Source organism: Abramis brama (genome assembly GCF_963993115.1).
Source record: "Abramis brama genome assembly, chromosome: 12".
NCBI lineage: Eukaryota > Metazoa > Chordata > Actinopteri > Cypriniformes > Leuciscidae > Abramis > Abramis brama.
Window position 1 is genome coordinate 40762514 of NC_139974.1, and position 26719 is coordinate 40789232.

General features: G+C 42.3%; 1 protein-coding gene across 1 annotated transcript in view; it reads right to left on the minus strand.

Annotated features, from left to right (window-relative positions):
• LOC311093321 (fucolectin-1-like) overlaps positions 1 to 26719 on the minus strand; it is a 144444-nt gene that overhangs the window by 102722 nt on the left and 15003 nt on the right. The gene's annotated exons all lie outside the window — the stretch shown is intronic.

A 26719-nucleotide genomic window follows, 5' to 3' on the forward strand; every position in this document is an offset into this window, starting at 1 on the left:
ACAAATAAATAAACAAGCCAAAATGAAATCGGCTACTTTCAAGCGAAAGTGAAAGTAAGCGGCATTGGGCTCACATCACGGCTCACGTAACTCTCTAATTAGAATCAAAATGTTTCAGCATTTGCGATGTATTTGGATGGCAAACTGTTCTTTATTATAGGCTTTGTACTTCACTCGTGTTCCAAAATTGACAGAAAAAATTATCACCTTCACATGCGCAAAATGGTACGAATTGTAGCCTATACTGACTATATAAACAGAGCAGTGGAATTTTTATATGTTAGGTTGACTAGGCTATTTTATTATTATAACTTATTATGGCTGTAATGAACAGGCTGCGATGTCAAGATTGTGTCACAGGTCGGGGTGGGCCAAGCCAGACTGCACCCACCCCTGGGGACCGGGCACCGCCTCGAGGAGCGTGTCAAGGAACCAGACAGAAACAGAGGATAAAGGAATAACAATTTCTTTATTCAGTTAAAAGCAGATAAATTTGAAAAGTCCTAATTAAAATCTCTTCTTTCGCCAGAAGCAATTCGATGGGCCCCCTGGACCGGGGCGGGATGGACGTTCGTGGACACCCTGCGGCTCGTCGGAGAGGAATCAGAGGAGGACGCACACCACTCAGGTAAGCCACTGGGTAAGTACTCTTTTACAAGGCTCTCAAGGAAGTCTTGGCTACACGGACCCCATTCGGACTGGAACCAGGTAGGTATTCGCAGTGAGGATGGAACGAATGCCGGAGGCTGCCCAGAGGTAAGTATCCAGAGGACGGGGATCCTCGACTCAGACGGGTCACAAGGACGCAGGTGGCGAGCGGGCCGGGCCAGGAGGGGACCAGGAATAACAATTTCTTTATTCAGTTAAAAGCAGATAAATTTGAAAAGTCCTAATTAAAATCTCTTCTTTCGCCAGAAGCAATTCGATGGGCCCCCTGGACCGGGGCGGGATGGACGTTCGTGGACACCCTGCGGCTCGTCGGAGAGGAATCAGAGGAGGACGCACACCACTCAGGTAAGCCACTGGGTAAGTACTCTTTTACAAGGCTCTCAAGGAAGTCTTGGCTACACGGACCCCATTCGGACTGGAACCAGGTAGGTATTCGCAGTGAGGATGGAACGAATGCCGGAGGCTGCCCAGAGGTAAGTATCCAGAGGACGGGGATCCTCGACTCAGACGGGTCACAAGGACGCAGGTGGCGAGCGGGCCGGGCCAGGAGGGGACCATGAACAGCAGCACAACACTTTAATCGAGACACATGCCATAGTTACTCTCCTTCCTTCTGAACAGTAGCAATGCTTTGCAGCACGGGCACAGAGGGCCACCCAGCAAGAGAACACTTCACTTTGGCTGTGCCCTGCAAAGATACGACAGGGTTCAATGATTCAACAAGATGCGACGTTCAACAGTGATACCTTCTCTCCTTCTGAACAGGCGGAGGCTTCCAGTGGGGACAGGTGGGGACCACCAGGCGGAGAAGATGCTTTGAGGGAGACACTCCACTTGACTGCACACTGTAACCAGGTAACAGGATTCAACTTCCCAACAACATATGGAATGTTTCAATTACAATACCTTCTCTCTTTCTAAACAGGACAAGCCGTCAAAGGGGCAGGTGGGGACCACCAACGGAGAGGGCACTTGAACAAGACACTCCACTTCGGCTGTGCACTGTAACCAGGTAGCAGGGGTTAACGATTCAACCGCATGTCAAACGTTCTTTCCAAATACCTTTCTCTTTCCTGAACAGGACAGCAACTTCCGATGGAGCATATGGGGACCACCAGACGAACAGGATGCTCTAAGCAAGACACTCCACTTCAGCTGTACACGGTATCGACACAACAGGATTTGACCATTCAACAGTAGATGGAACATTCATCTATCATACCTTCTCTCCTCTCCAACCAGGGCGGAGGCTTTCGATTGGGACGTGTGGAGACCACCAGACGGGAAGGATGCTCTAAGCAAGACACTCCACTTCAGCTGTACACTGTATCAACACAACAGGATTTGACCATTCAACAGTAGATGGAACATTCATCTAGAATACCTTCTCTCCTTTCCAACCAGGGCGGAGGCTTTCGATCGGGACGTGTGGAGACCACCAGACGGGAAGATTGCTGTAAGCAAGACGCTCCAGTTCAACTGTACGCTGCAACAATGCAACAGGAATTAATGGATCGGCAACATTCACAGAGCAGGACTGTCTCAAATGGTAAGTTGGACGCTGGATGTAACAAACCCCGTTCAGAGACAGCGGGTGAAAGACTTATAGAAGCGAGTGCACAGCAGACTATTAATACTTCTCCACGCGATAAACTTCACTCCATAACACAAACCGTGTGAATCGTCACTTCAGGCACTGCATTCCACTCGCACACCGTGCATTCGGGCCAGCGCTCACCCACCGGTCTTTCTCCCACCTGATCGACTCTCGTCTCTCACACGGGCTCCACTTACATTTACATTTACATTTATTCATTTAGCTGACGCTTTTATTCAAAGCGACTTACAATTGCTATACATTTCAGAGGTCGCACGACCTCTGGAGCAACTTGGGGTTAAGTGTCTTGCTCAGGGACACATTGGTGTCTCACAGTGGATTCGAACCCGGGTCTCTCACACCAAAGGCATGTGTCTTATCCACTGCGCCATCACCATCCACTTCTCTCAGAGACAGTCAAACGGATGTAGTAATCGTCACATTCAGTGCAGGAAGAACAAAGGTTGGAGACAGATCATTAATTCACTCGGTGTAATACTTCACTCGTGCCGCACACTTTCCAGACTCTCCACACCACTTCAGTGTCAGTGCATATAAACAACGGATCAAATACTCATCACTTTGCGTCTTTGCCACTGTTGACGATATCCCCTGGATCTTCATTGACAACTTCACTCTCTCATTTCCATTTCTCAGCTTCAATCTTCGCCCTGCTGCACAGTCCAGCTTCAAATATAAACAACCCACCGACAAAACACAGTATCTCACGGAAGGAGAACCACACCGACCGTCTGCTTCCTCTCTCTTTTTAAAGCCCCATCTTAATGCGCGTTCCTCTCACAACACTCTCTGTAATTCTCCTCACCTGCTGTCAATCAGGCAATTGGCCTCGCTGCCATGGCAACAGACTTCGCGGTGTGATGAGACGACCATCCACAAGAGGTCTCCAAATGATACTGCCTTCACAAGGATTTTACTCTCTCTCCTTATCTGGCTTTTGTCACACCGTGACAATTGCAATGGAATATGGTGTGTGTGCGCAGGGCCGTTTCTAGCCTTTTTGGCACCCTAGGCAAGATTCCTATTGAATCCAACCCCCCCCCCCCCCATTTTAACAGGTTAAATTTTTTTTACATTTTAAGGTTAAATTAATGCATCAGTCTGGCACTTTGAGAGCTAAAAATTAAGAGCTTCAACCCATGAACTGTGCACATTGAACAAAGAAAAACCATTGACTTGTACCTGGACAGTGTGTGTGTGTGTGTGTGTCGGCGGGCGCGGGTGCGATCGAACAGTGTAAACATGAAAACAGGCTACTCTGTCATTTTGTCCAGGACATCTATGGATATTATTATTTATAGATGTATAATTAAACTTGTTTAAATGTACAGATTGGTGTTGTTTTGTTTTTAAAAGATATCCTAATACAATAAATGCATTAATCTCTCAATTGGGTATTTATCATTAAAGATATAGAGTTTGGAATCTAGCGGTCAAAATGACCGCTTGCGGCAGTTCTAGTAGGAATTCTGGCGCTTCTAGTGTTAAACCTGCTAACGAGCAGCTCATTTCATGTCAACAAGATTAGATTGCAGCTTTATAGGCGAAGCTGATGCAGGCTTTTTGATAGATATCGTTTTCTGATAGACTCGTAAGGGTCTCATTTACATAATTAAATGTTCGACTCGTCGGAGTCGGGCTTTAAAGGGGTCATATAATGGTACATGCACTTTTACAAGTTGATTGTATTGAAATGTGTGTTGGCAGTGCCTGTACACAACCATCATAAAATGTAACAAATCCATCCAGTGTTTTTTTTTTTTTTATCTCCTTATCTGTTTTCCAATCTTTCAAATCAAGCCGTTCAACCTAGTGATGTCACACGGTCTGACGGCCCTCCCACAATTGTTGATTGACAGCAGCGTTTCAACTCAGTCCCGCCCTCGCTCATGAGCGAGCTGTCTGTCATCATAGTCCACGCGTCATTGTTGATACTCACTGGAGCACTGTCTATGAGCAGAATGGCGTCTAAGCGTTTGTAGTGTTCTGTTCTTGGGTGTAATAATGAACACAGCATCATTTTTATGTTCCTAAATCCGAACCGTTGAAGACGCATTGGCTGAGTTTGTTTTCGAAGGGAATATTCCCCACAATCAACGTCAATGCTTTCATGTTTGCGCGAATCATTTCACACACCAGACTGCTTTACAAACGAGGGTCAGTATAAAGATGGATTTGCTAAGAAGCTGTTCCTGAAAAAAGGATCGGTACCAACTATTCGTGTTCCTTCTGCACCTCCAGAAGAAGAAGTGAGTGTAACGTTTTACTAACCTTTATATTAATCTTTGTATTAATCTTTGCAAATCGCTTGCTGCACGCTTTACGATGAATGCGGCTATTTTTACACTCAGGGTACATTATGGCATGTTTTCTATGTACGACGTTATCAATATAATTCTTAATCCCACGTTTATAATGAACAACGCGTTATGGTTATTGTGTTATTGTGTTACAAACGGTGTACGCACAGAACAGAGGGGCGGGGTGAGCAAAACTCATTATCATTTAAAGACACATGAACTTAAACGGCGTGCTGAAAACAGAGCTGTTTTTGACCAGGTAAAATGAGTGTTTTCTTACAATACTAATGAGAATTTTTAATGAAAGTATATTACAAACTTTTAATTTAGACCCTAAAGAATCATATTAGCTTGTACAAAAATGGCATTATATGACCCCTTTAACAACGGCAACAACCTGTGTGCATTGCTCTGCTAATTTTTTGCAAGTGGCACTTTCCTTTACACTATTAGAGAGAACTTGGTGAAAAGTGTTATCTGTCGTGCATTTGCAAAGTTTACCTGGTGCTCAAGCTGTTTTAGGGGTATTTCCAAGCTACTTAAGACTACTTCCAAGCTACTTTTTTTTTTTTTTGCCAATGCAGCTAAACTATATTATACTTTTTAATAAAGATCATGCAATCATGACAATGCCAGTATGGCATTATTTCTGTTTGAAATAATGTATTAGCACTAACTCTGAAGTTCCTTATGAAGCAACTCTATCTCTAGTGCCAGTTTTTTATTTTATTTTACAGTGTACTAAGAGAATTTAAAGCTCATTTACCAGTATTGAAGGAGTTTATGCTACTGGTCCCTGAATGTAGGTGTAAGGAAGAGCTGTCCCCAGGGATGCCCTTCACAATAGGTCAATTCAAATTCAACCCAAGGGCCAGCTCTTCCGCAGGGGTGTGACGTGGGTTTGCAGGACCACCAGCTGTTTTTTTTTTTTGTTCAGCATTTTTCTTGGTGGTTGTTATAAACAACCATAACCTTTTTTGTTATAAATTAACTGCTTTTTTAAAAGAGACTAAGAACAGTAGTAAAGGTAACCATTTTGTAGAATATTCTTGTATTTCACTTATACTTGATCCCGTGTTCTAGTAGGTGGTGGTTCTGATATTAAAAATGAACAAAGTAAATGAATCCAAACTCAATGAAATACTCAATAAACACACTCAATGTATGATCCATTGTTTAAGGCAAGAATACTTCCAACATAGCAATAAATCAAGTAAATACCTAGCAAATCATATTCGACGTATCAAAGAAAAAGCAACAATCCCAGTCATAATGAACTCAGCATGGAAGCCAACCAGCTCACCCGAAGAAATAAATCAGGTTTTTAAAAAAAAAATTTACAATAAACTATATTCCTCAGAAATAAACCCCAATCAGGAATCCATTGACTCATTTCTAAACAGCATCAAATTACCACAACTCACTGAATATCAAACAATAACTCACTAACTAGTCACCCATAACTCAAACAAGAACTGTATGCTGCTCTTAAACATATGCCGAATAATAAGGCACCAGGTCCGGATGGCTTCCCTGCTGAGTTCTACAAACAATTCTGGTCCATTTTGGCTCCACTTTTCATCAGGATGATTAATGAATCGAAACAAAAAGGAAGACTTCCAGCTAGTTCCACCACAGCGTCAATTACATTCCTCCTTAAGCCCAACAATGCCATCCAGCTACCGACCAATCTCTCTTCTTAATGTTGACAACAAAATAATCTCCAAAACATTAGCATGGAGACTAGAAGAAGTCTCTCCATCCATTATCCACCCAGACCAAACTGGCTTCAAGGCAGATTCTCATCCTCCAACACCCACAGACTGTTTAATGTCATGTACCGCTCCTCAACTCTTCAAGAAAACACCATTATAGTAACTCTTGACGCGGAAAAAGCTTTTGATAGGGTCAACTGGAGTTTCCTGTTCTCCACTTTAGGGCGGTTTGGTTTTGGGGAATCGTTCATTAATTGGGTTACACTTCTTTACACTTCACATTCAGCCACAGTAATCACCAATGGTCTAACATCACAAAGTTTCATTCTACACCGGGGAACTAGACATGGATGCCCACTCTCCCCCTTTCTATTTACCATCTTTATTGAACCCCTAGCAGCCGCCATCCGTCAGAACCCCCGCATCAAGGGAGTTCAGACTCTAACTATGGATCATAAAATCAGCCTCTATGCCGAGGACATCCTTCTCTTTTTTCAAGACCACACAGCATCAGTGCAAGAAACCATTAAACTCATTGACACATTATCTAATATTTCGGAATACTCAATCAATTGGAATAAGTCTGCAATTGTCCCTTTACACTCGAATAACTGGGATGTGCCAGCCCACTCTTCACCTATCCCACTTTGCACTAACTATGTCACATATTTAGGGATAAAGGTCTCCACCAGGCTGTCAGATTTATTCAGTCTAAATTTTTCCCCACTGCTCAATTCAATAGATGATGACTTACAGTGCTGGATGAACCTCCCTCTATCTATCATGGGAAGGATATCAGTTGTCAAAATGACAATATTACCAAAAATAAATTGTTTATTCTCAATGATTCCAACTCAGCCCACCCCACTCTGGTTTAAGTCACTCGACTCATCAATTACTAAATTCTACTGGAAAAATAATCTTGATTTGCAGTCTGTTTTTCATTCATATCACAATAGATTGGAACAGATGAACTTTGCAGTTAGATTAGTCTTGAAACAGTCATTCAGTCATTTAGTAGAAAAGCTCAAGCTTAAATTAGGTTGATAACCTTTAAAGAAGAAGAAAAGAAAATAATACAATTCTTAATTACAATCAAATATTTGACACCCTATGCATTAACATAATATATAGCCTACACATCTTTAACAGACTTTTAAAATTCATATATGAATCATATGCACTCTAATGCAGCCTTATCTAACTCAAAGTAAAATGTCTCAATCATGTAAACATTACAAATAACACACAAGATGGCAATATTCCGAATATAAATTAATTTAGCTTCAAACAGTCTTCCTACCAGCAGCGTCTCGGGTTGATCAATCACTGATGTGCCTCCAATTCCTGTCGTACTCATTTCCTCATACCTCATAACCTTTTCAGTTACAAAGTTTTTCCTCAAAATGAGATAAGCTGGATAAAACCACAGGACAAGCGCTCTCACTGACATTTGCTTCTACTCGTGTTTGGCGTTTTAATGCTCTAATTACAAGCGCACCTGATAGAAATTTGGCGAGCTGAGTTCGGCTTTTTCCGACGGATGACGGATGACGTCATCTGGATGAAAACGCTCTTCGTGGCTTTCCGTAATATGAGTAATCAGTTCGGCATACAAGTTTTTTCTTTTCAGTTGTCCCCAATAATGTTTGAACTAATATAAATGTGTTTAACTTCACAGACACCAAGAATCAAACTGACCACTCTCCAAAAACCTAAAGTACTCGGAGGACTAGAGGTGCCACACTTCCAGCACTATGCTCTGGCCAACCAGCTTAAATACATCTACAAATGGTTACATCCCACCCCCTCGGACAACACCTGGCTAGGCTTAGAACAAACCATCTGCAAGGATATTCAGATCTCAGACCTCCCTTTCTGCAGTCAGTCAGTCAAAAAACATCCATCCTTTAAAGCACCAACAATATCATCCAGTCTGACAGCCCGGTGGAAATTCCACTATATCACTGGTTCACCTGTAGCACCATCAATTCGCACCCCGATATGGAATAACCCTGACTTCACTGCCAACAAAAAAAACACTTAACTTTCGCACATGGATAGGCAAGGGCATCACTCAACTCCACCACATCGTTCAAGACAAAAATCTGGCTTCATTCTCTAATTTGGTCCAGAAGCACGGCATTGAGAGCAAACACTTCTTAGAATATCTACAAATTAAATCATCTATTCAAGCAAAAATGAATATCCAAACAGCTAACCTGGACATCCCCCCACCAATCTTGGAGCTGATCAATATCCCCTCCCCTAAAAAAATTCTCTCCAAAATGTGCAAAATTATATCCCATTTAGATAAAACATTAAGCCAGCCTTACCACAAATGGGAATCAGACTTGTCCATTACTCCCGGTGCCGACTTCTGGACCCATATATGTAAAAACACCTCATGACAAAAAATAGTAATCTACAACTAATACAACACAAGGTACTTCACAGATCTCACTTCACTATACAGAAATTGTCTAAAATGGGGTTTGGTTCTGATTTATGGTCTCATTGCTTGCAAAATAACCCAGACCCATACATTCGTGCTGTCTGGCAATGCACTCCAGTCAATCGATTTTGGGTAAATGTCACAGAACCCCTCTCTTCCATCTTTGGCTGTCACATCCCAGCAACCCCTTCCCTATGCATTCTTGGTGATACTACTACAATCAATTTAAGCACCTTATGCAATAAAAAACTGCTAGTAGCACAAGCTATAGCCAAGAAAACAATCCTCATGAACTGGAAATCAAGGAAAAAAAATACATATCACTCATTGGAAAAACCTGTTATCAGATTATATATCAATAGACAATCTATCAACCCCTTGGTCACCCTTCATCACAGTCATGACCCTCTGCACCTGAGATCCAAGTCACAAGTTTAGATCCACATATTCCTCTGCATCCACATGTAAATAGCCACAAACACTAGGGCGGAGGATGGTAGCTGGAACAATTATTATTATTATTATTTTCACTTTTATTATTATTACAGTTTTTTTGGATTCCTTAAGCACGATTTTCAAAACAGGGCCCGTGTTTTCAAAACACTACACACAATTAGCACAACCACACACCCAATTAGCAAAACACTACAGATCCTTTGCATAATTAAACACTCTTGTAAAAATAATACACTTCTGTTTAAAAACCACACTTTGTTACCATATGAAACACACACGTTTCACATTACTATACTCTGTTTGCACGAGTTACACTCTGCTGTGATAAACCTAAAACACTTTTAGCACTTCTACTTCCCTATGATTAGAGTAGGCTACCATCAACAAAGTACAAATATAATGTAAATTCACCAAACACTACACAAGACCAATTTTGCAGACTGAAGAAACTCATTTATTTCTCAACACGCCCAAAATGTTGACATGGAGATTCATTATACTGTAACAAAATGACCCTTTACGTATTGTACTGTAAGTTTACTGTAAAAAACAACAACAACAAGACATTGTCTCTTCGCCAAGCTGGATCTGGCCAGAGAATTTCATCAACATCGCAGGCAATGTTGTCATTAGCAAGACACCTTGGAAAGAAACGTCTTGAATGACGGATCCATCCTTGCATTGCTGCTACCTCCATCTGGTCACAGGCCTCCTCCATGGCTTGGATAAGGGGTACCTCAGCCTGGAGACGGAGATCATATACCTTCCTCCGCCATGCCGAGAAAAACTCTTCTATAGGGTTGAGGAATGGAGAGTATGGTGGAAGATATAGGACAGTGAAATGTGGATGTTGCAGAAACCAGTTCTGAACCAGAGCGGAGCGGTGGAAAGACACATTGTGTTGCATATGATCGATTTGATTTGCTGCTGTTATGTTGTGCAATTTGTCCAAGAATGTAAGTATGAGTGTTGTGTTGTAAGGGCCCATATGGGCATGGCGGTGGAGGACCCCATTCTGTGTAATGGCTGCACAGAGTGTTATATTACCCCCATGTTTCCCTGGGACATTGACTATAGCCCTGTGGCCAATGATGTTTCTTCCCCTCCTTCGTGTTCTCGTCAGGTGGAACCCAGCCTCATCTACGTAAATGAGCTCATGCTGGATCTCCTCTCCATCCATTCGTAAAACTCTCTGAAGAACAGTGTCAGGCAAAATTGTGTAGTTCAGTGTAGATCTAGTATACATATTACAGTACAGTAAAAGATTATGAGACAGTATGCAAGATCACACTGCTAAAGTGAATACATACCTCTGCATAATCATGCCGCAGTCGTTTCACCCTTTCGGAATTGCGCTCGAAAGGCACTCGATAAATTTGCTTCATTTGAATTTTTTTTTTTTTTTTGAATGCGTGCCAGTGTTGATGTTGAGACCTGATGGATATCGTTGAAACTGGCGTGGTTATTGACAATGTTAGCTTGGAGCTGATTGAGTGTTATAGCATTGTTGGCCAAAACCATGTCTATAGTACAGTAATTTCACAGGAAAAGGTAACAAAAGTGCTGATAGTGCATAGAATACAGTACTGTAAGCAGTTACTGAAACCGTGCAGATGTTTCTGATATGATGATATTTTTACAATACCTATTTTCTAGTCGAAATGTTCTTATCACACTTGCCACTGTGTATCGGCTTAGATTTGGCTGTACTCGCAGTCCAGCCTCCCTCAGTATCAGGCCGTGGTTGACAACGTGGTCAACCAGTGTTGCACGGATCTCATTTGTCAGATTCGGTCCTCTTTGAGCACCTTCTTGTCCTCCTCTTCCTCTTCCTCTTCCTCTTCCTCTTCCTCTACGTCTACCTCTACCTCCAGCATGGCCTCCATCTCTTCCTCTGCCTCTGTTGATTCCCCCTCTGTTGATTCCTCTTCCTCCCTTTCCTCGTTCTCCTCGTTCTCCTCCTCGTCTTACTCTTTCTCTGACTCTTTCTATTGTGCTTGAAGACTGATGAACTCACCTGCTACTTTTTATAGTGCTTATACACCTGATTGGTGTGTCTACAGTTTTTCTCAGTTGATTTGGTACATTTCTCCAAACTCAGGTAACAGCTCTCAAAACAGTTAACACAGCAAACTAAATGCACTCTTATGTTGAAGAAACAGTTAAGTATTCACTGCACAATGAAACACAGCATTTTATTGTAGTAATACATTTATTAAAATTCAATATTAACATCAAAACTAAAAGTGTGTTCTCTGTTGATTTGATAACAAATTCAGCAAAAGATACACAAAGAAATAATTGAAAATACATGTTTTTCATTAAGTTATTTAATGAGAAGTTCAGGTGTATAACAATGAGTTGTCACCGCACAATTTCTTTTTTTTATGCAAATAAGTACATGGGTAAAAAAAAAAAAAAAAAAAAAAAAAATACTGCTTTAATTGAATCAATTAATTTATTGATCATGCCTCTCAATTACATCTGGCCAGAGAATTTCATCAACATCACAACAAATATTTTCACGAGTCATGCATCGTGGGAAAAAATGCCTTGAATGCTGTATCCATCCTTGACATGCTTGTGCCCCAATATCTCCACAGGCCTCTTCCATTGCTTGAAGACTTACTTGGTTGTAAGGGTTGCGATCATGTACTTTCCATTTCCAAGAGGAGAAGAATTCCTCAATTGGATTCAGGAAAGGAGAATATGGTGGAAGGAACACCATCCTGAAATGTGGGTGATTCTCAAACCACTCTCGCACCAGTGCTGAATGGTGGAATTGGACATTGTCCCAAACAACTACAAAATTCCACACCATTTGCTCCTGATCACCCTGCGGAAAGAGGATTTCATTGAGGAGGTTTAAAAAATGTAGGAGCCATGCTGTGTTGTATGGTCCCAAGACAGCATTGTGTGCCACAACACCAGTTGTAGAAATCGTGGCACAGAGAGTGATGTTGCCTCCTCGTTGTCCAGGGACATTGACTGTAGCACGATGGCCAATCACATTTCTCCCTCTTCTCCATTTTTTTGTGAAGACTGAAGCCTGCTTCATCAATATACAGGTACTCATAATGAGTTGCACTGCTATCCAACTCCAAGATTCTCTAGAGTAAAAAGAACACAAGGTACAATACAGTAAGTTAGTGTTTTACAGTAATGGCATTGATTGCAGTCAATACTACTGTGAAACTGTTGCGGAAGTTTGAGTTCACACTTTGAAGCAGCAGTATACATAGATATGCCTAAATCTTTTCACTTACAGTAGCATGGAATAGTTTATGGACACACTTAAAATTCAGGAAAAATATATCTTTGTGTTGACAGTAAAAGTGCAGTAATTGGGTTGCACATACTTGAACAAACTGGAATCGCAACTCCTTCACTCTAACAGAGTTCCTCTCAAAGGGCACTTTGTATACTTGCTTCATTCGGATTGCATTTCTCCTTAGAACACGATCAATTGTGAATTAAAAAAAAAGTTATCACCATAAGTCCACCACGTGCGAGACGTCATAAACCAACGTGGTTAAACGATATTTTGCGACATATGGTTTCGGGAAACAGTCGTGACTAGCTAGTTGATTTCTCCAACGATGCATCGTACTATGGTAGTTAAGCAGCGAGCTATATAGTTGTACGGGAAACACACCCCTGATTGGGTTGTCATGTGGGCCTGGTGTTGGTCGGTGCCGTGGGGAATCTGTGGCTCTGGGCCCCAATGGTGCTCCCCTCCTAATGCGGGCACACACATACTGGTAGCACACAACACGCCTTACTCTCTTTTAAATGCTCTACACATTAGGTTGCACACACTATACTTCCAATAATAACAAGAACAGCAAAACAGACTAGGGTAAATGAGGGGTGCATGCAGATGCCTCAGCGGGTATTTTACTGCACACCTCATTTCTTTTAATTCACACATTCTAGAGGCGGCATATATCCACTAATACACAGGGCGAGTGCGTCATGCGGGGGGAAATCTGGGCAGATATTCATCTTGCTTGACCACTTCTTTTAATGCATTAAATTAGAGAAAGTTCATAATTTAGCCATTTATACTCATACATAGGACAAGAGTGGCGGTTTGGGTGATGGTTCTGGGGTTGGGATGTGGTTGTTCGTGGGTGGGGGGGGGGGGGGGGGGAGTGTGCTGGGGATCGGATGACGCACTTCATTCATATCTACAGTCAACCTATATGCAATAATTCTCAGCCTCTATATCTGTTGTTAAATGTTATGTTATATTAACCCTCTGGGGTCGACAAACGCGCCCATGCGTTTTGCTGGATTTTTTTCACATAGCAGCAACATAAACTTAAAATACGCCGTCAATTATGGTCATACAGAAAACAGAAAAATTAAAAAACAATCTGTGATATTTCTACTTTTGTATGTGTCCACTTACAATCAAATCAAAACATTGTGCTTTTGTAAAATAAAGAAAATAAACAGGGTGTGCTTTCTGCCTCTCCGTCGCGGTGAACTTTTTTTTCTTGAGCACGTCTATAAACTGAAACAAAACTCAACGAATACTTGTCACACATTTATGAGCCATATACCTTTATAAACATTTAAGTGTGTACTTTTAAATCATCGGATTCAAACTGATTAAGTCATTTGTATAAAACCAACAAGATGTCCAGTTTCTCAAACGCTTGATCATTATTTTTAATTTGACCATGCCCATGCGCGCAAAAGAGATTCACATGCAAATCTGCACATGGAACGCGATCACGCTCATTACCTCAAAAAACAAAACACCACACTTCATAAGTCTCTGCTTTTCATCGAGTTTGGAAGACACGCCGTGAGCTTACATTGGATTTACCTCAGAAGAAGAAGAACGCGATTTGAAGACAAGAAAGATGTAAGGTAAGAAATTCTTACTTATTAGTTTATGTTATTGTTGCATAAACTTCACATTGCAGTTGAACTGTTGCTAGATATATGGTGAATATTATAATATTTAGACCCGTGTTTACTGTTACTGTGTTTGTGGATATCTGCTCAAACGTAGATAAGATATGTATAATATGGTAACCATAATGTTTCATATTTTGGAGTGTGCTGTGCGTTTGAATGTTTCATATTTTGGAGCGCGATCGCGTTTGAAAAGCAAAACGCACCAGGCTTCATGTTTTTACTATTATCTCATTTCATATCATCAAAACGAATGGAACATATGATGTACCATATGATAATCAATATATTTTTCTCTAGCGTAGTTGTTACTGAAATCTTTTGGAAGATTTATAGGCTGCTATAGGTTATTGCTATTATTATTTTATGCAGCACTGCGCGTAGCCTATGCCTACAAGGCACAACAAACCTGGTTTTCATTATATTCTATATTCTTGGAATCATTTGTGTGTGTGTGTGTGTGTGTGTGTGTATTCTGTGAATTTTAAAAAGCAATTTTAACCAGAAAAATCTAAAATTTATTCCCAAAATCGTGCAGGCCTATATTTCTCTTGATATCAGTATGTTCACTTTTTTCTTTTTCTTTCAGGGACCAGATGCCATTGAGTCCTGCTGACTTCAACATTCACTTGAGTCTCTGTATATGAACATGGTAAAGTGAAAAACAAACACCTTGGAAATGAAAGGTATGTACAATGTTTTTAGGAATGTCAGAAAGGTCTCTGTCTTTGGGTCATCTTTTCAAAAATGTGCTTTTTTGTCATTTGTTGTGTATCTTTGGATTATGCTGTGTTGTAAATAAATCCAAACAATCAAACAGCCATTCTTTTTTAAATCTCCTCAATCTTGTGCAAGGTTGCTCAGAATGACAGGGCCTGATAGCTCCTAATAGGGCCATTAGGGAGGGTCTTTGTCTTTCTCAGGTGTAAAAACAATACATATAAATGATGTGATCACACCTCTTTGCATAAAGCTTTCTTACACAAAACACGTCTTACAAATTTTAAATCAATATATTGTCTTATCTGAATGAGCAGTCAGGGTGATTTTCACATAGTTTCGAAGCAAATATTCTAGGCTACATGATGCAATTTTTTAAAAGTCTTGTGAAGAAATAATCAGTATGGGTTTCATGACCTTATTTCAGTGACAATTTTTTTTTTTTTTTTTTCACAAAACACGCATAAATGTCATTATCTCAAAACTACAAACTTTTACATACATGCTGCTGATATATTATTGTAGCAGAGTTTGTGCTGAATACAGTGTAATCAGACTTTAGCCATAAAAATGTCACAAGTAACAGAAATAAGCACCTCCAGGGTCAGAAAACACCTCAGACCCCAGAGGGTTAAGATATGTCAAGTCAATGTCATGTCAAGATATGTCTTTTGTCTAGTGTATGTGTTTATTGTTTGGTGCAGTACTCTTATGTCTATTGTATTGTTACATTTTGTTTGTAACTTCATTCTTGTTTGCAAAAAAAAAAAAGTAATTATGAAATTAATAAAATACTCCATCCCCAGACGGTCCAGCTGATCTGGGACCACTTCGGGGACGCACAGATAGATCTGTTTGCCTCTCCGGACTCTTCCCATTGCCAGTTGTTTTATTCCCTGACCGAGGGGACCCTCGGCAGGGATATGCTGGTACACAGCAGGTCTCGGGGCCTCCGCAAGTATGTGTTTCCCCCAGTGAGCCTTCTTGCACAGACACAGTGCAAAGTCAGGGAGGAAGAGGAGCAGGTCTTGCTAGTTGTCCCTTATTGGCCCAACCGGACCTGGTTCCCCGAACTTACACTCCTCTCGACAGCCCCTTCCTGGCCCATTCCTCTGAGAGAGGACCTTCTCTCTCAGGGACGGGGTACCATATGGCACCCGTGTCCAGACCTCTGAAAACTCTGGACGGGACGTGGAGTTTCTAGGTGATCTACCACAGTCAGTCGTAGACACCAGCATGCTTATGTCTTTCAAGTGGAACCTATTCGCTGAATGGTGTTCTTCTCACCGAGAAGACCCCTGAAGTTGCTCAATCTGCGCCGTGCTTTCTTTCCTGCAAGATGGGTTGGAGCAAGGGCTGTCTCCCTCCAGCCTGTATGTTGCCTCTATTGCCGCATATCACGATGCAGTGGATGGGAGATCCGTGGGAAAGCATAACCTTATCGTCAGGTTCCTGAGGAGGGCGAGGAGACTGAATCCGCCTTGCGACCCCTCTATACCCTCTTGGGACTTACCTTTGGTGCTATCCGCACTGCAAAGACCTCCCTTTGAACCGCTACAGGCAGCTGAGTTAAAAGTCCTGTCTTAATAAACAGTTACCCTGCTTGCTTTGGCCTCCATCAAGAGGGTAGGGGACCTGCACGCATTTTCAGTTGACGAATTGTGCCTGGAATTCATGCCAGCTAACTCTCATGTTTTCCTAAGACCCTGGCTTGGATGTGTGCCCAAGGTTCCCACTACTCCTTTCGGGACCAGGTGGTGAACCTGCAAGTGCTGCCTTTGGAGGAGGCAGACCCTGTCCTGGCTTTTCTCTGTCCCGCACGTTCCTTGCGGTTATATGTGGACAGAACGCAAAGCCTCAGGATCTCAGATCAGCTCCTCATGTGTTACGGAGGCCAGCAGAAGGGAAAGGCTGTCTCCAAGCGGAGGTTGGCCCACTAGATAGTCGATGCCATCATCTTGGCATATGAATTCCAAGGTGTACCTTGTCCCCCGGGACTGCGAGTGTAGCCGCTTCCTGGGCACTGGTGCAAGGTGCCTCACTTACAGATGTTTGTAGAGCTGCAGGCTGGGCGACACCTAATACGTTCGCTAGAGTCTATAGCCTACGTGTCGAGCCAGATGCTTCCCGTGTGCTCTCTTCACATTGAAGCCAGTTAACACCATAAGCCCCGCTCGATGTGTCGGCTTGCTGCACCATTCCCCTCCTATGGACTGGATACGTGTGCCATTCTGCTCCAATTGAGTTCTCCTTCGGCTGAACCCTGTTGAGCTCCTCCATACCCCCTGCAGCATTGGACATGGTGGAGCATCCAATGCTAGGCTTACCACTCGTATGCACTGGTGGAACTTGTGCTAGACTGGGTCCATATGTTGTGATCCCTATGGCAATCCCATATGTGTATTCTTCCACGGTACGGCTCCCCGAGGTGAGCCTGTGTCTTTCCCTTAGCAGAGTCTGCTCTGCCGTCACTGTTCGGTTGATCATCCCCCCTGTTATAGGCTGGAGTCATCCCAGTGACATTCCATATGTTGTACTGCCCAAGAATTCGTCCAGTCCATATGTGTATCTCACACATTTACCCCCTTCTGGCTGGATGTGGCTTCCATAGCGTCTCTTCCTTCCATCGATAGGGCACGCATTCCCAGTGTTATCCAAGTCTACTGAGTGGGTCTTGCGGAACAGCAGTGACTTCCCTGGCCTAAGCCCTGTCCTATCACCTCCTCAAGATGCAGGACTTTCAGCAGGCTTTTGTCTAGGCACTGGAAGGTGACAGCTCTAGTGGTGCTTTCCTTAGTAGATTCCATTCAGTTGACATCAACTATGTGACAATATTAGCTCAAAGGGGAAATATTAATACTAACTCATAATTATCAATTATGATTAATTATTAATTTGGGTCAGTTAATTGGATTAACTTTAGGTAGCTAAATCAATATTACAATCAATTATACCATGGTCTGGGTGAATACTCGATTCTGATTGGCTGCAGGGTGTCCGTTAAAAAGTGATAATGGACACCTAGGAAAGGCGTCCCGTCAATTTGCCTGATGACAGTTCTAAATGATTGCGCTGGCTCAAACTCACTGATCAACTGCTGCGGTCGGGTCGCTGTGGCCACGTTGCTTGGCAACGCCTGTATACGGGAGATATTAAATAGTGCGCTCAACTTAATAAATAAAAACCCTCACGATTTTTACTCTACAACACATTAAAGTATTAATTGATTAGTTAAAATATTAATTGATTAAATATTTCTTTCTAAGTAACCATGGTATAAGCGGGTTAATGCCCTTCGAGGTGTCCATTATCAGGTTTTAATGGACGACGGCGAGGCGTGAACCGTCCGACGCGCAGCGGAGGATAATGACATTTATGCGTGGTTTGTGAAAATACAAAAAACAATTGTCACTGAAATAAGGCCATGAAACCCATACTAATTATTTATTCACGCAACTTTTGAAAATTGTATCACGTAGCCTAGAATATTTGCTCCAAAACCATGTGAAAATCATCATGACTACTCATTCAGATAAGAAAATATATTGATTTAAAATTTGCAAGACGTGTTTTGTGTAAGAAAGCTTTATGCGAAGAGGTGTAAACACATCATTAATATGTATGATTTTCACACCTGAGAAAGACAAAGACCCTCCCCTAATGGCCCTGTTAGGAGCTATCAGGCCCTGTCATTCTAAGCAACCTTGCACAAAGAATGAGGAGATAAAAAAATAATGGCTTTTTGATTGTTTGGATTTATTTACAACACAACATAATCCAAAGATACACAACAACTGAAAAAGCACACTATTGAAAACAATGACCCAAAGACAGAGTCCTTTCTGACATTCCTAAAAACATTTGAACATACCTTTCATTTCAAATGTGTTTGATTTTCACTTTACCATGTTCATGTACAGAGACTCATGTCAATGTTGAAGTCAGCAGGACTCAGTGGCATCTGGTCCCTGAAAAAAAAAAAACTGAACATGCTGATATCAAGAGAAACTATAGGGCTGTACGGTTAAAATGTTTTTTTTTTTGTTTTTTTTTTTTTTCTGGTTAAAACTGCTTTTTAAAATTCACAGAATACACACACAAATGTTTCCAAAAATATATAATGAACACCAGGTTTGTTGTGCCTTGTAGGCATAGGCTACGCTCAGTGCTACATAAAATAATAATAATAATAACAACAATAACCTATAGCAGCCTATAAATCTTTCAAATGGATCACTTCAGTAACAACTACTAGAAAAAAATATATTGATTATCATATGTTACTTCAAAAGTTTCCATTCGTTATGATGATATAATATGAAACATTCAAACGCAGAGTGCGCTCCAAAATATGTTACATTCAAATGTTGAGCGCGCTCCAAAATATGTTACATTCAAACGCTGATCGAGCTCCAAAATGTTACATTTAAACGCTGAGCGCGCTCCAAAATATGTTACATTCAAACACAGAGCGCGCTCCAAAATGTTACATTCAAATGCAGAGCGCACTCCAAAATATGATATATTCAAATGCACAGCGTGCTCCAAAATATGTTACATTCAAACGCAGAGTGCGCTCCAAAATATGTTACATTGAAACGCTAAACGCGCTCCAAAATGTTACATTTAAACGCAGAGTGTGCTGCAAAATATGATACATTCAAACGCACAGCACACTTCAAAATATGAAACATTATGGTTACCATATTATACATATCTTTGAGCAGATATCCACAAACAGTACCTATTTAACAGTAAACACGGGTCTAAATATTAGAATATTCACCATATATCTAGCAACAGTTCAACTGCAATGTGAAGTTTATGCAACAATAACATTAACTAATAAGTAAGAATTTCTTACCTTACATCTTTCTTGTCTTCAAATCGCGTTCTTCTTCTTCCGAGGTAAATCCAATGTAAGCTCACGGCGTGTCTTCCAAACTCGACGGAAAGCAGAGACATATGAAGGATTTTGGTGCTTTGTTTTTGAGGTAACGAGCGTGATCACGTTCCATGTGGAGATTTGCATGTGAATCTCTTTTGCGCGCTTGGGCGTGGTCGAATGAAAAATAATGAGCAAGCGTTTGAGAAGCTGGACATCTTGCTGGTTTTATACAAATTACTTAAACAGAGAATATTTGTTTTCATTTTGAATCTGATGATTTAAAAGTACACACTTTAATGTTTATAAAGGTATATGGCTCATAAATGTGTGACAAGTATTCGCTGAGTTTTGTTTCAGTTTATAGACGTGCTTAAGAAAAAAAAGTTCACCGCGACGGAGAGGCAGGAAAGTACACCCTGTTTATTTTCTTTATTTTACAAAAGCACAATGTTTTGATTTGATTGTAAGTGGACACATATAAAAGTAGACATCTTACAGATTCTTTTTTTATATTTCTTTTTTCTGTATGTCAATAAATTACGGAGTAATTTAAGTTTATTGAGCTACAATGTGAAGAAAATCCAGCAAAACGCGCCCGCGTGTTTGCCGACCTCAGAGGGTTAAACAGGCGTACGCCGTATGATAATTTGGGTAAATTATTTGATTTGCAAAAATGAAAACTGCTGCTTCTGTGTAGATGAGAGAATCAAAGTGTATGCGCGTTGTGCACAGGCTACATGGATTATGGCCAAGCATGCACCCTTAAAATAGCATATGAATAACATGCACAACGCGCCACTGACTTTAAACTAGGTTTTTTCGGCCAGTGGCGGAATTGTTTTCTAAACCTGCAAAATAGCATGAGGGAACGTTTGCGCCGGAACACGCCTCCTCTTTGCACTGACCCGCCCCGGGAGTGCAAGTGTATTTCTTAGTTAACCGACGTGCGTCTGTGGAGGGAAAAGTCTGCTGTGTGCGGGTGCAAAATAGGAATGAAACATGCGTCGGTGTACAAAGTCAATTGCGCTGGGTGCAAGATAGGGCCCATTTAGTTATTGGAGGTTTACATAGTATTCTGATTCTGCATTACTGACTTTATTAATTTTGAGGAATATTTAAACTTTTTTTGCGCAAAGGAAATTAGTAAATGAGGTTTTATTAACAAAGTTCGGGAGGAGCATGTTCACGGTAATTAACACAAGTGGAGTGCACTCAGCAATCAATGGTAAGAGGTATATATACACTCAGCAGTCTCACCTCAATCCATTGACAGTTTTGCAGCATCCTCCCACCACCCCTTCTCCACACTTCTAGTCCAATACACTTACATCCGGGGGGAGTACTCTGGGTTCGGGCCGAACTCCGAGCTCGGAGCCCTCCCTCCGGACAGCACGCCAAATACGCATTAAACTTTACCCCCTCAAATTGTATGTAAGTGTGAACTCGTGAAATGCACGCTCACATTTAGTCTAGAGCAGTGGTTCTCAACTCCAGTCCTCAGGACCCACTGCTCTGCACATTTTGTATGTCTCCCTTATTTAACACACCTGAATCAGATCATCAGCTCGTTAAGAGAGTCTGCATGAACTGAACTGAGTGTGTCAGATAAGAGAGACATACAAAATGTGCAGAGCAGTGGGTCCCGAGGACTGGAGTTGATAACCACTGGTCTAGAGCAACAATAACCATCATGTTTAGACAACGCCTCCGCATTTCGATTTGTCTCAACATGGGGACAGGAGAGCTGTCAGCCAATACATGGTAAAACAAAGTAACTTGCGTTAATTATTTGAAAAAGTAACTAAGATATTTTATTGTAAATTTTAAAAGTAATGCATTACTTTACTAGTTACTTAAGTTCTTAGTTAAAGTAATCTGATTACGTAACTCAGGTTTACTTGTAATGAGTTTCCCCCAACACTGTCTTCCACGGAGGGGCTGACGCGAGGAGTACCAGATCCGAAAACCGAAATCCGAGATCCCGTTGTTCCTCATATGCCTTTTCAGGGCATCTTTGAAATGCAGTTTTTGACCACTACGGCTTCTTTTGCCCTCTTTTAGCTCTGCGTAAAAAACTGCTTTGGGCAGTCGGCTGTCACTCATCCGACCCACATGTCCAGCCCATCGCAGTTGTGATGATGTAATAAGGGCTTCAACACTGACAGAGCCAGCTCGTTGGATTACCTCTACATCTGGGATTCGATCCTGCCATCTAATGTGTAAGATGGCACATAGATGACGTAGCTGAACTCGTGTAAGTATTTTGATATGCCTGCTGTAGAGCGTTAAACACTCGGTGGCATAGAGCAGGCAAGGAAGTACAGCAGCATTGTAGACTTTCACTTTTGTGCTGTACGAGATGTCGTGACAGCTCCAGAGGCGTTTCTCGAGAGAGCCAAAAGCCTTGGTAGCAGACTGAATTCTCCTCTCAACTTCTAGATCTGAGGAGTTTGTGTAGGTCACTGTACTGCCCAGGTATGTGAGGGCCTTGACAGATTTCAGGGGCACTCCATGCACCGTCACTGGCTGTGGCTCTCTCATATTGTTGGAGTACACTGGTGGTGGTTGATACAAAAGTTCAGTCTTAGAGATGTTAATGTTCAGTCCGAACAGATCTGCTGCCCACAAAAGCCGGTCTACTATATGTTGCATGTCTTCAGTGTTGCTAGCCACGAGAGCAGAATCATCTGCATTGAGCAGCTCCCGGATGCATAGTTCTCTGGTCTTGGTGGTTGCTCTAAGTCGGGCTAAGTTGAAAAACTTGCCGTCTGTCCTAGTGCAAATAAAAATCCCCTTGTTCAGATCAAGGCCCATTGAATCTAGCACAGCTGTGAGGTATAGCGAGAAAAGCGTGGGTGCAAGCACGCATCCCTGTTTCACACCATGGTTAACTTCGAAGGCTTCACTGGGTTCCCCACTGCTTGATGATGTTAACAAGCTTCTCGGGGCATCCATAGATCTGTAAGACTTTCCAAAGAGTTTCTCGATCGACCGTGTCGAAAGCCTTTGAGAAATCTACGAACACCACAAAGAGAGACTGATGTTGCTCCACTGCTTTCTCCTGTAGCTGCTGTAGAGTAAAAATCATATCAGTGGTAGATCTCCCTGACCTCTCTCTGGTAAGACTTGCTCGGCAATGTTTTTGAGCCGACTGAGTATGATTTTAGCCAGAACTTTGCCTGTTATGGCTAACAAGTATATGCCTCTGTAGTTTCCACAGTCTGCTCGGTCTCCCTTTCCCTTGTAGATTGTGACAATCAGTGCATCCTTGAAGTCCTGAGGTACACACTCATGGACAAGGCAGCTGTTAAAAAGTTTCAGGAGCTCCTCTCTGAGAACTCTTTCTCCTTTCTTGAGCACCTCTGAGGGGATTCCATCTAGACTTGGTGCTCTGTGGCTTGCTGTGACTTTTAGGGCTTTCTCAAGCTCTTCCATAGTGATCTCATAGCAGAGGTCATCACGACTCTGGTGTCCCTTTAGCCATTTACAGACATCTGGTTCAGCAGATCCTTGCTGATTTAGCAGATTATAGAAATGCTCTTTCCATCTACTCTGAATCTCATATAGTTCAGTGTAGAGTTTTCCTCCATCTGCTGACTTGACAGGTACCACTGCATTGCTCCTTGGACCATAGATGGCCTTTAGTCCTGTAAACAATCCATGATAATCATGGTTGTCAGCCATGCTTTTGCAGTTTTTCTGCCTGCCTACGCCACCAGTCGTTCTGCAGGAGGTGCTTTTCATCCAGCAGCTTCTGGATCTCCTCATCATGTTCCTGAAACCAGTCAGGAGTCCTACGCTGTGGGTGACCTAAGGTCATTTCTGCTGCAGAATAGACTGCCTTCTTCAGTGCCTGCCATTTTTCTTCAATGTCCTCTGATCCTACTGTTTTGACTTTTGCACCATTTACTGCAGATGACACAGTTTCAGCCAGTCTTCTGCAGTGCTCTTCATTTGCAAGCTTTCCAAGGTCAAGTTTTTTAGGGGTTGTGCCATTAGTTTTTCTCCTTGGCGCGGTTATCTTGTGTCTAATCTGACACCTCACAAGGTAATGGTCAGTAGAACACTCCGCCCCACGCATGACCTTGGTGCACATGATCTCATGAAGCCCGCTCCTACGTGTAACAATGTAGTCTAACAGATGGTAGTGTCCAGAGCGTGGGTGTTTCCATGTGAAGAAGTTCTTATCTGGCTGGCTGAAGAAGGTGTTTGTGAGACATAGCTCTTGTTGAGCACAGAAGTTAAGCAGGAGGTCTCCGTTGTTGTTCTTTTAACCTTTGCCAAACTTTCCAATGATTCCAGCATAGGTTTCACAGTCACTTCCCACCCTTGCATTAAAATCACCCACAATTAACAGCTTGTGTTGTGGGGGGACTCTGCTTACAATCGTTGTCAGCTCCTGGTAGAATGCCTCCTTTTCCTCATCTGGGTAGGTCATGGTTGGGGCATACACATTGACAATGGTCAGATGCCTGTTGTTATCAATTGGTACACATATAACCATCATCCTCTCAGAGACGAATGTTGGCAGAGTTGTCAGCTTGATCTTGACATAAAAATAGAATCAGATGAAATTTTAATTTCACACGATGTCATATCACTTTTCACAAAGACCCCCGTGGATGTAACACTTCACATCGTACAAGAACGACTCCGAAAAGACAGGACACTTAAGAGACGCACAAACCTCACAGTTGATGATATAATTGAACTACTGAGTTTCGTCACAAAATCCACATATTTCCAATACAGAGGAACAATATTCAGACAAAAAGAGGGGTTCGCCATGGGGGACCCACTATCAGCCATAATGAGTAGTTTTTTTATGGAGGACTTGGAAACCACAGCCATAGCCACAGCACCATCGCATTGCAGACCTACCCTCTGGAAACGTTATGTAGACGACATACTGGAAAAAATAAAAAACGGACATACACAGGAACTCACGGACCACCTAAACAGCATGGACCCCACCGGAAACATAAAATTCACACATGAGGAAGAATGCAACAGAACCATAGCTTTTTTAGATTTAAAGATCCACCACAGAGATGATGACAGCATCAAAATAACAGTACACAGGAAACCAACACACACTGACCAATATTTACTCTGGACATCTGAACATCCCACCGCGCATAAATTATCAGTAGTGAGAACACTTTATGAACGGACCAGTTTCATCACGGAGGAAAAAGACAGACAGAAAGAGGAAAAACATATCAGACATGCACTTGCACACTGCAAATATCCAACATGGGCCATAAACAAAGGAAAAGAACAAGTCGCAAACAAGCAAACCAGACCAAAAACAAAACCGAAACCGAAATTTGAAACCGGAAACAAGGACATAGTAACCCTACCATATATCAGAGGCATAACAGAACCATTACAGCGGGCAATGAGAAAATACAACATAAACACAGTAGTAAAACCATACACAAAGTTAAGGCAGTTACTGGTACATCCCAAGGACAAAATAGAACAAGACAAAAAATGCAATGTCATATACGAGATACCATGCAAATCATGCAATAAAACATACGTAGGTGAAACAGGCAGGTCGTTCAACACAAGAAAGAAAGAACATCAGAAAGAATGTGAAAAAGAAACAATAGGACGACTCACGAGAACTCAAAAGGAAAAAGCGCAACAGGAACAGTTAAAATCAGCTATATCAGATCATTGCAAACGAAATAACCACATTATGGACTGGGACAACGGACACATCATCAGATCAGAACCAAACAGATACAGAAGATGGATAAAGGAGGCGATTGAAATCAGGAAGCGGGCCAAGGACACCATCAACCGGGACGAGGGAGCCTACATGCTCTCACACACATGGAACACCATTCTCCAGAGACCATCGAGCGACGGGGGGGTAGGGCGTGGCCAGCCCGGCGGTACTGTCAGGTCCGCCGGGTTGGCCACGCCCAGGAAATAACAGCTGATAAACGACACGTCACAGCTGTCAGATGACGCTTCTGAGGAAGACTGCAGGTTGCAGTCGAAACATGTCAAGGTAAAGAAAAAGTTTTTTCTCCACCTGAACGTTTTGTCTTTCTAGAAGAAAACTATCCAATTTCAGCTTGATCTTGTTGTCGACAGCAAAAGCCACACCAGCGTCTCTCCTTCCCTCTGTCTTCCCAACCCAGAAGAAGGTGTAGTTTTCCTCTTGCACCTGACCCTGACCCTCAACCCTGGTCTCTTGAAGGGCAGCAATGTTCACTCTATATCGTTGTAGTTCTTTTGCAATCTGAGCTGTTCTCCGCTCAGGTCTGGAAACTCCGTCTAGCATAGTGCGGATATTCCATGATGCAACAATCAACTTTTTACTTTTCCTGTTTCGACCGCTGAGGTGAAGTCCCGCTGTTAGCGGTAAACCAGCCAGGATATGTTCTGAGCACGCTTTTTTTACCCCACCTTTTCTAGGGGCTTTCCACTGGCACTCAGGATTCAGTGATGCTGCGACCATCAGCTATGAGCCGCCTGTGTGCAAGGTTTCCGCTATAAGCTCCCAGCTACTTCAGCCTACTGATGTTGCGTTCCCCTCATCGCCACAGGGCTTCCACCTACGCCTCCAGTCAAGACGCCTTGCACAGTGAAAAAGGCAGTTGGCGTTATGCCCCCACCAGACTGCCTCTCTGGACCTCCACGCCGGTTACCACGTGGTGCACAAAGATGCAACAAACAAGGTTGGCGAGGAGGCTGCCCCGCAGTAGCATCTTACTTGTTTTTGACGCCATCCATTGACCATAGTTGTGGTTCATCCGCATACCATCTTGTGTTTGCACCATTGACTCAAACTAGTGGGTTCCTCGCTGAATAAAACATCTTGAATCAACTCCAGATATCTGAGGATGGAGTCTCCATTCTTTCTGGATACACTTCAGGACTTTTGTAGAATCTTGCACAGGTGTTAGGTGACGACTAGTCTCAGCCTCAGAAGTCACGCCCACGGACCGT